This window comes from Microcaecilia unicolor, chromosome 7 (genome assembly GCF_901765095.1).
Source record: "Microcaecilia unicolor chromosome 7, aMicUni1.1, whole genome shotgun sequence".
NCBI classification, from domain to species: Eukaryota; Metazoa; Chordata; class Amphibia; order Gymnophiona; family Siphonopidae; genus Microcaecilia; species Microcaecilia unicolor.
The window spans coordinates 249,352,268-249,363,027 of NC_044037.1; positions in this window are offsets into that span (position 1 = coordinate 249,352,268).

The window sequence follows — 10,760 nt, forward strand, 5'->3', positions numbered from 1 at the left end:
TCCACATGTGGCAACCATAAAAGGGGAGAGGGAGAGGTGTATTGATCTATGTTGTTCTGATATAAATTCAGAATTGTACATCATGGATAAATGCATCTTAGAAATCACCTCAGAACAATTGTGTGGGCCTAATCTGCCTTATACTAACAGAACTTGCTGCATTTTGTTTTTAGTTCAATAAGTTTTATTAATTTTCAAATTAAGAAACAAACCAGTAAATATCAATGATAACAGAGATATTATTATTAATACATAAACTGAGAGACAGGATGGAAATAAGTACACATGTGGGTCATGTTTATAATACAAACATAGAAATAAAAAAAGTGGGAGGACGACCAAGGATTCCAAAAACTGAAAAGATTTATAATAATAAAGATGTTTATTGAGGTATAAAGACTCGACACAATGTTGTGTTTCGGCCGTTAGGCCTGCATCAGGAGTCTATAATCAAAATTTGAATAGATAACATAAAAACACAATATAAAAATAGACATATATATATATATATTCGAATATTTAAAATGTGTTTTGAAAAAAATGATTATTCTGCATATATATTTAATTATATATAAAAAAAACAATAAATAATGACAAAATAAGACAACATTGTGAAATAGATACATTTAAAAATAGGTAAATAAATACATATAAAGATGAATTTTTACGGATGATTAAATTTCTTAAAAAATATTTAATAAAACATCTAAATTCATCAAAAATTAAATAAAACCTTGCATATATTAAAAATATAAAGACAAAAATGGTGTGCTTGTATAAATAAATTCTCATGTCTACACAAAGTAAGAAAACATTGTGAAATGGATGCATTAAATATGGATAACCAAATGCATTCAAAGGTGAAATTATACACATCTAAAATGAAATGAAACCTCTCATGTATTAAAAAAAAGGGGGTCAATAAATAAATAAATATATGCATTTACAGTATTAGGCTATAGAGTACTATATATGTAGCACTCTACAGGAGTCTTCCAACTCCTGTTCAATGATGGTAATATATTTACATTGACATTGCAAGGAAATAATATTTTTATCTCCCTCTTTTTGCTTTAATTTCAGCAATTCAATGCGGGTTTTGTATTGGGACATTTTGGTTTTGATGGTAGAGATATCATTTTTTATCTCACCAATGTCCTCTTTAGTATCCAAGAGCATGTCTTTTTAGGTCCGTATTTCATCCAGGATAGTGGCTGTGGCCTGATCTTCATTTTAGTTCACCTGATCATTTATCGGCGATGCTGGTTCAGTTCGGTGTCGTTTTCCAGCCTTACTTGTAGCCAAAATGGATATTGGCACATAGGAGTAAGATAGAAAGGAAATGAGAGGTCGATGTTGAAAGATGTCTATATTTTAGAAGTTAGGTGGTAGGAGCTCAGTAATCAGGCTGCCAACACTCTTGACTCTCAGTAGCACCCCCCCCCCCCCAACTTGCTGCATTTCTAACACTGTGTAGTGCTAGCAGTGTATGCTATCCTCTGAAATATATATAGCGGAGATAGGACAAGGCAAAGTATGCAAATAGTCTTGTGCTAGAAAGGGTCAATATTCAAAGTGCTTTAACCAGTCAGAAATGGCTCCTGATTGGTTAAATCACTTTTGCAGGGCTATCCACTGATATTCAGCAGCTCTTAACCAGTGATAGCCAGCTATTTTATGGCAGTCCAGGGCAGAGTCAGCATTTATGTGGTTAATGTGTCGATATTCAATGCCAATGCATGAACATTGCTCAACATTGAATATCTGGGAATAAAAAAGATGCTCACCACCTCCTGCTGAATATCTACCCTAAAATTTCTGTGTGCATTTTCTAATGCTTGAATATAATTTATCGTCTATTATGTTTACTATACTGCCTCTCTTGAACTCAAATTGAAACAGTTTACAATCCATTAAAATATAATACAAACAGCTAAAATCTGAAAAGGATGCCATAATAGAAATAAGAAAGCATAATCACTCAAGAACAATCAAATAAGTTACAAATAAGTTAGAAACATCCAATTCAAACCAAAGTACATCTTACAAGTAATCTATTAAAAGAATTTCATTTGCATTCCCCCTCCCCCCATTGCAGAAATCCAACCACAGAGGACATTAAAGTCCAAAGGCCAATTTGAAAAAAGTAAGTTTTCAGGGAAGCTCAAAAAGAGGTATAAGAATCGTCTGTCCTTAAACGTTTAGGCAGCAAGTTCTAGAGGGCGGGCACGAGGAAGAAGAAAGCAGACGACTGAGTATACTCCTACCATGCCTTAGAGGGGTGAGGTATAACAAGCCTGTTATCAGTTAGTGAACAAAGAGTATAACATCCTCATAGACTTCCTTCTGCTCATGAAAAAAAGAGCTTTCACCATAAATGAAGTATTTCTATTTTGTAACTCCCCAGTTCCACCCCTATATAAACACCATTGATTTCTATTGTAATAGAGCTGCCTTGGTGATCCTAAGTATATATTCAATTATGTTCATTTATATTTGTATTTTGATGTATATTGCTTTAAGATTTTTAAACTGTGATTTGTAAATAGAATAAAGGAATGGACGTGTTGACTGAAATGTATGTATGCACTTTTAACTTCTTGCTCATAGTTCAAGTTGACATTATAGTGTAAGTATGGTTTCTTCTGCCCAAATCTTTTTTTCCCTCTGAAATGCAGTTAACTGACTATATTGTGTGATTATAAATAGGGGGCAGCATAAAAAAAAAGTTAGAAGTTTATTTGGTTATCCTGCAATTGTTCTCTTTTTCATAGGCAGATTGGGCAGGTTGTATGGTCGTTTTCTGCCATCATATTCTCTGTTTCTCCTTTTTGAATATTTACAAAACTGAATCATCATTAACACTAAAAGCAGAATCTTCTTTTGCACAGAGCTATTTAGATAATAACCCAAACTACTAAGCATGACATAATTTGCAACTGACATAAATTTGTAACGAACTAGGTGGGCTAAAGACATCTACCACTTTTGGATTGGATTGGATTAGATTTAATAATTTTATATACCACTTTCTACCTCAGTGCCAAAGCGTTCACAATTTACAAATTACATAACATCAACCATTATAGTACAAATTTACAGTACCAGACAAGCAATATCAACCACAGATCAAATAAAATATTGTTGAAACATACAAGTCTTTAAAAGCTTGTGGAACACACTATATCAAGAAACATTCTTCAGGTTTCAACCCATTTATATATGCAGATGATATCACCATCTTCATACCATTCCAAAACAATATTGCAAACATACAGGACAAAATAAAAAAAGGATTAGACCTCATGGAAGAATAGGCAACAACTTTCAAACTCATACTGAACAGAGGTAAAACCAAATTCCTAGTACTATCTAGCCCACACAACCCCACATCCTACCAAAAATTTACAATCAACTATCAAACATACTACATCAAAACACAACTTAAAATACTAGGAATCATTCTCGACAAATATCTAACACTGGACAATAAAATATCAGCAGTAATATCAAAATGCTTCAGAAATGCTTCAGAACATTATGGAAACTGAGAAGAATAAGAAACTATTTCTCTAGACAATCTTTCTGGACACTGGTCCAATCAACAATACTATTACAACTAGACTACTGCAATGCAGCATATGTAGGGTACAAGCAGTGGTGTGCTGGTAAATTTATAACAACAGGCTCTCTCCCCGGGTATAGCCAGCCCTGCCATTTATTTTTTGGGAGGGGCGCAGAGGCCCAAGTCCACCTCTGCGCCCACCCACCCTCCCTAAATTGAAAGGCTGGCTATGTTGGATTATTTGTAGTAAATAATTAGCAGATTTTAGTACACACAGCTTCAGCTTTAGAAATGTTAATTTCTTTCTTCATCTCTCTCTCATTCACCCCTGAATAATTCACTGCTGAGTCACTTTAAAGTTGAAGTAACAAAACATCTGTTTACTCACAGTTTGTAGTTAGATTATAATCAGACAGGCTTATATTTACATATTACTATACATTTGTATTATCAGCTCCTTCCATGTGCTTAGATGGTAATGGATGCTCACACCACCATAGATCCTCTCAGGTTAGGAGAGATCATGAGCTCCATGTGCTCCATGTGCTGCATGTGCAGTGTCTATCCCCCACAGGAAGTTGCATAGCTGTGTGACCTCTCTAAGTAATTCACATCAGAGGTCACAGAGTAATCACAGAGAAATAATAGGTGACAGGCAATGCATGTAAAATACAATTACATTCCAACAAACCCCTTCTCATGCATAACTGTCATGCAATTATTTATTCATACAAAGTCCAAGCTTTATACGCAGATTCACAAAATGTTCTCTGGGTAACGGTTTGGTCATGATGTCAGCTGTCATCTCACTGGTGTGACAATAGTGTAGACTGATGACCCCTTCTTTTGCCAACTCTCGCACGTTGTGGTATTTCGTTGCGATGTGCTTGGTGCGTGACTGAACCTTGTCATTCTGTGACAGTCGGATGCAGCTCTGATTATCTTCCATTATCTGGATTGGTCTCTTTTCAGCTATTCCGAAATCCAGCAAAAGTTTTTCAATCCACATCAGTTCTCTGCACGCTTCCGATACGGCCACGTATTCAGCTTCTGTAGAAGACAAACTCACAATACTTTGTTTATGACTGGCCCATGAAATTTGTACATTTCCATACATAAACACATATCCACTTGTGGATTTATAGTCAGAATGATCCCCTGCCCAATCTGAATCACAGTAACATATTAGTTTTGGATTACTATTGGCTGAAATCTTTAATTTACAATCAATGGTACCCTTTAAATACCTTACCATCCTTTTAACTGCAGTCCAATCTGATTTGGTAGGTGAGCTGACCCTTCTGCTCAAAATTCCTACTGCATTTGCTATATCAGCCCTGTATGTGGTAGCTAGATATAAAAGCTTACCTATGGCTGATCTATATTGGATGTTATCTGGTAAAGGTTCTCTTACTGTTTCATCCTTCAGAAAATCAGTGATCATGGGAGTGCTTACAACTTGGGCATCTTGCATACCTAAACTTTCAATAAGCTCATTTATTTTCTGCTTCTGGCTTAGAAGATAAGAACCATCATTTTGTTTCTCAATTTCTATACCAAGATAGTATGACACATTACCAAGTTCTTTTATCTCAACATTGAGGTTTAAACACTTTACAATGTCCTTGTACTCTTGCTCACTTTTGCTTGCAATGAGCAGATCATCAACAAAAGCTAAAATGTATGCATATTGTCCATTTGTGCACCTAGTGTACAAACATTTATCTGCTTCACCTTGCTTAAATCCTAAATTTGTCAATATTTCATGCAATTTTTCATTCCAACATTTTGCACTTTGCTTTAATCCATAAAGACCTTTGTTTAATTTACACACTAGCTGTCTTTGTTTTGTATTTATGAAACCTGTTGGCTGTTCCATGTACAAGTCTTCAGTTATATCTCCGTGAAGAAATGCTGTTTTCACATCAATGTGGTTGACTTGCATGCCTTTTGAGACTGCAATGCTCAGAAGTGTTCTAATTGTCGTGTGTTTCACTACAGGTGCAAACACTTCATCAAAATCTTCTCCATATTTTTGAAGATATCCCTTTGCCACTAATCTGGCTTTATACCTTTCCACTTTTCCTTGTGCATTCCTTTTTAACTTGAATACCCATTTGCATCCTATAGCTTTCTTGCCAGGAGGTAATTTTGTAAGAATCCAAGTATTATTTTTATCCAATGCATCAATTTCTTCTTGTGCAGCTTTATGCCATTCAGCAGCTTCTTCTGCTGGCATTTTCTCAATCTCATCCCATGTTAAGGGCTCTTGAGCTTCTGCTGACTTTGTTAAGTAAGACAGTCTTGGGGGTGGAACACCTTTGTTTTCCCTGGATGAGCGTCTGACAACAGGTTGGTCCGACCTTTCTGCATCCTCTAAATCTGAGAGTTCTTCTCCAATTGATTCCCCTTCTCCAACTGTACTGTCTTCTTCAATGATCCTTTCTGTGTCTGCTTCCTCTGCCTGTTCCTCGTTAGATACAGATGAGTTGCTTTCAGACATCTGCCTTGGTATGGCATTTATATACACTGGCATGTCTATTATGGTTCTAGTTTCATATTCTGGATGATAAGGCTCATCTGGGATAATCCAGCCTTTATCAACCCTTTTGTTTTCATCAAAATATGTAACATGTCTTATGCCAACAATGCCAGTTTTCAGATTCAAAATTCTATATCCTTTGTGTCCTGGAGCATAGCCAACTAAAATGCCCCTTTCTGTTGTGGAATCCAGCTTATGCCTTCTTTGCTTTGGTACATGAGCATATGCTGTACTTCCAAATGTTCTTATGTGTGACAGGTTTGGCTTCCTACCATGCCATGTCTCATGTGGTGTGCGCTCAGCGCCTTTAGTTGGCATTCTGTTTTGTAGGTACACTGCTGTGAGAATGGCTTCCCCCCATAGTCTTTTAGGGAGATTGCTATCTGACAGCATACATCTGGTCATTTCCACAAGTGACCTAAATTTTCTCTCTGCAACAGAATTTTTCTCTGGTGTATAAGCTACTGTTGTGATATGCTGAATGCCTTCTTGTTCTAGAAATGTGCGCATGCTTTGTGAAGTGAACTCACCACCATTGTCGGTCTGAAGAACCTTTGGTTTTCTTTCAAATTTATTGCTCACCATGGCTACGTATTTCTTCAGCATGTCTGTGACTTGACTTTTCTCTTTCAGCAAATAGGCCACACAATATCTAGAGAAATCATCCAAGAATATTAGCACAAATCTGTTATTTCCCAATGATGGGATATTAAACGGTCCACATAAGTCACTGTGTATTAAGTCCAGCACTTTATTACTCCTATTTCCTGTGTATGCAGGAAATGAGGGTCTCACACCTTTTTGAGTAACACAGTCTATGCATTTCTCCATTTTACCAGCATCTGCACTTATCTGAATGCCAGTGGCTAGTTGCTTACTGTAAAGATCCTGGATCACCTTAGAATCACGATGTCCTAGGCGGCGGTGCCAGATTTCCAGACTACATTTACCATCATTCTTCCTTACTTGCGCCATATGTGAGGCTTCACCTGAAATGCTCAGTTTATAAACATCATTATGCATAAAAGCTTCAGCATACACTTCATCATTTTTAGAGATTGTGCACTTACTATTTTCAAAATGAATCACAAATCCCTTCTTATCTAATGTAGATACACTAAGCATATTACAAACTGCTTGGGGAATATACAAGACATCACTTACAGGAATTTCTTTAACTTCATTAGACACTTTGCATTTTAAGAATCCAATACCTTTTGCTTGGATCTTAGCAGTCCCTGCGTTTGCAGTTTTAAGAATACCTTCCTCTGGACACATTTCCTGAAAGAAATTCTTACAATTGGTTAAATGGCATGTGCTCCCTGAATCCAAAATCCAAGTACTTTCATTTGAATTATTATTTACCATAGTCAAAGATTTTTCTGCCATTAGAAAGCCCTTGTGTTTATCTTTGTCCTTCATACATTTCCTGGTTTGAAAATTCTTTAGTTCCATTGGCTTAGGTGAGCTAGAGGGAGTGTTTTGTGTTTCCTTACACCATTTAGATACATGTCCCTCCTTTCCACATGAGTAGCAAATCAGCTTGCCCTTGGGTGGAGTTTTCCCATAGCTCCGCCTTCCTCTGTTCTTTGCCAAGAAATTTGTTTCATTTCTCTCTGACTGACTTTGAGAACACATCTCCTCAGAATCATTTATTATGCATTCCTGCCTTAGTTTTGATGTTGCCTGTTCAAAAGATTGCCCTTCAATGGCCTCATTTACAGACCTAAAAACATCAAACTTCTTTGATAGTGAGGTAAAAAGAAATGCTCTTTTCAATGCATCACACATGGGAATTCCAGAAAGTTCTAGCTTTTGAAATGAAGACATAAGATGCATAATGTGATCATTACATTTACTTTTATCCCTTAATTTGGTTTCATTCAACTCTGCCAACCAAATTGGTTGCTGCTTTGCATATGTAGTTGCATACATAGTTCTCAGTTTATATAAAATGTCCTTTGGTGTATCTTTTCCCTCCACTAATATGGCTTGTTTCTCTGAGAGAGCTTCCAAAAGCATGCACTTCACATAATAGTTTGCATTGTCCCATTCAGCCATATTTTCAGCTGTTCTGTCTTGGTCTAAGCATATATCTAATCCTTTTGCTCGAAGGAGACATATGAATCTTAGTTCCCACTGCTGATAATTAAACTCAGTTAATCTAGGCACCTTGAGAGAATAGAAAAATGGTGAATTTCTTCCCTCAGCCATTTTCTTAGCCTTCTGTCTGCTGTGTGGGGGAGAGAGAGACAGACTGAATCTTTCCTTTAAAACTTAAGAGAAAAATGTGGCCTTTTTTTCTGCCTGGTAATATTTCTCTTCTTTTTCAATTCCTGGCCCCTGGGCCCATAACCCTTTTGTTGGATTATTTGTAGTAAATAATTAGCAGATTTTAGTACACACAGCTTCAGCTTTAGAAATGTTAATTTCTTTCTTCATCTCTCTCTCATTCACCCCTGAATAATTCACTGCTGAGTCACTTTAAAGTTGAAGTAACAAAACATCTGTTTACTCACAGTTTGTAGTTAGATTATAATCAGACAGGCTTATATTTACATATTACTATACATTTGTATTATCAGCTCCTTCCATGTGCTTAGATGGTAATGGATGCTCACACCACCATAGATCCTCTCAGGTTAGGAGAGATCATGAGCTCCATGTGCTCCATGTGCTGCATGTGCAGTGTCTATCCCCCACAGGAAGTTGCATAGCTGTGTGACCTCTCTAAGTAATTCACATCAGAGGTCACAGAGTAATCACAGAGAAATAATAGGTGACAGGCAATGCATGTAAAATACAATTACATTCCAACAAAAAGTCCACCTCTGCGCCCACCCACCCTCCCTAAATTGAAAGGCTGGCTATACCCAGGGAGAGAGCCTGGGAGGGGGCAATGCATTACTCTCTCCAGAAAACAGAAAGATTTTAAATGCTCCCAGGTTCCAATCTAATTCATGTTTAATATGGGATAAAATGTCAAAAATAAGTAGATAGATAGATAGATAGATAGATAGATAGATAGATAGATAGATAGATAGATAGATAGATAGATAGAAACTCTGAATGTTGAGCACCTGATTCTCATAATATGATGTCTGTTTTAGTGGACCTTTTACCAGGAGAAAAAAATCTCTGTACGTATATAACACATGCTAGGGTGTCCCTATAACCAGCCCCTCCTCCAAATGACTCACTAATTACAACAAATTACTACTCTACCTATAAAATGTTATACTTTCTCTAGTACATCCATATGCAGCAGAGGCTGGCTGGTATGTTTGAAAATATAAATAAGATTAAATAAAAATGCTATCAACAATTAAGCACAACAACATGGTTGCAGCAGCTCTTATTCAATCCGATGTGCTCTGGCTCCAGCTCTCTCCACCCTCCATCCCCCATCCCAGACTCATGCTTTCTGTGGATTTTCTGGCTCCGTCCTCTCTGGTGGTGCTGCAGGTACCTCTCTCCTGATGATCTGCTCTCTCTAAGAGCAGATCACGAGGGGACCCACCACCAGAGACACCATCCATCTAGCGTCTGTCTCCGCACCGCACCCAAGAGGAACAGGCCAGGCTACATGAAAAAGCTGCGCTCAGGGGGGCACAGAGACCACCACTGGCACTACTGGCAACAAGTGGAGTAGGCGAGCAAGGGATCACACGCCGTGGCGCGATTAATTTTTTTAAAGCAGTGCTGGTATACGTCGGCAGGAAACAGGCTACTTCAGCCAATCCCAGGGGCCTTCCTTCAGCCTGTCCCACCCTGGGGGGCTGCAGAAAGGCCCCGGGATTGGCTGAAACAGCCTGTTCCCTGACGATGTATACCAGCACTGCTTTAAAAAAATTTAAGTGCTCCACGGCCGACAGTTCAAGAGGCAAGTAGGTGCAGGGGGGCAAAAATTGAGCACAGAAATGTGCGGGGGGGGGGGGAAGTGTGGAAAAAAGATGCCTAGCCTAAGCCACAGACATAGGGGAGGGGGACACCGATGCCAGGAGAGTATCCAAGCCCAAATTTTGGGAGCCAGTTGTTAAAGTAGCTTCTTTAACAACCGGCTCCCAAAATTCTTAAAAATTTAACAAACAGCTCTTGCGAGCCGGTACAAGCCAGCTCCAGCACACCACTGGGAGCAAGGAAAACACATTAAATCACTGCCAACAGTCCAAAATATGGCAGCAACACTGATTTTCAAGAAATTGAAATACGAAAGAGCAACCCCACTGCTTGAAACACTACATTGGCTACCAGTCAATGCAAGAATATTTTTTAAAGAGAGCACACTAATCTTCAAGATACTTTTTGGAATGGCACTCAAATATATGCTTAACTTGATTGAACTTGAAGGCATTTAGGGCCAACCTGATCTTTTGTATGCCCTCCCCCACCAAGTAGGGGACCTACCGGTTCTTTATCCTTGTCCCCAGAGAGGTCAAGAGAAATAAAACACACACACACACACACACACACACACACACACACACACACACACACACACACACACACAAGATAAATATATACAGATCAAAGGCCTTTGGGAGAGAGAACTGAGGGTTTCACATAAAGACCACTCAGAACTGTCTCACAATTCCTCAGGTCTTCTGCTCTTTTATTAAGAATGCATTAAGTCATAAATTAACTGGTTACATC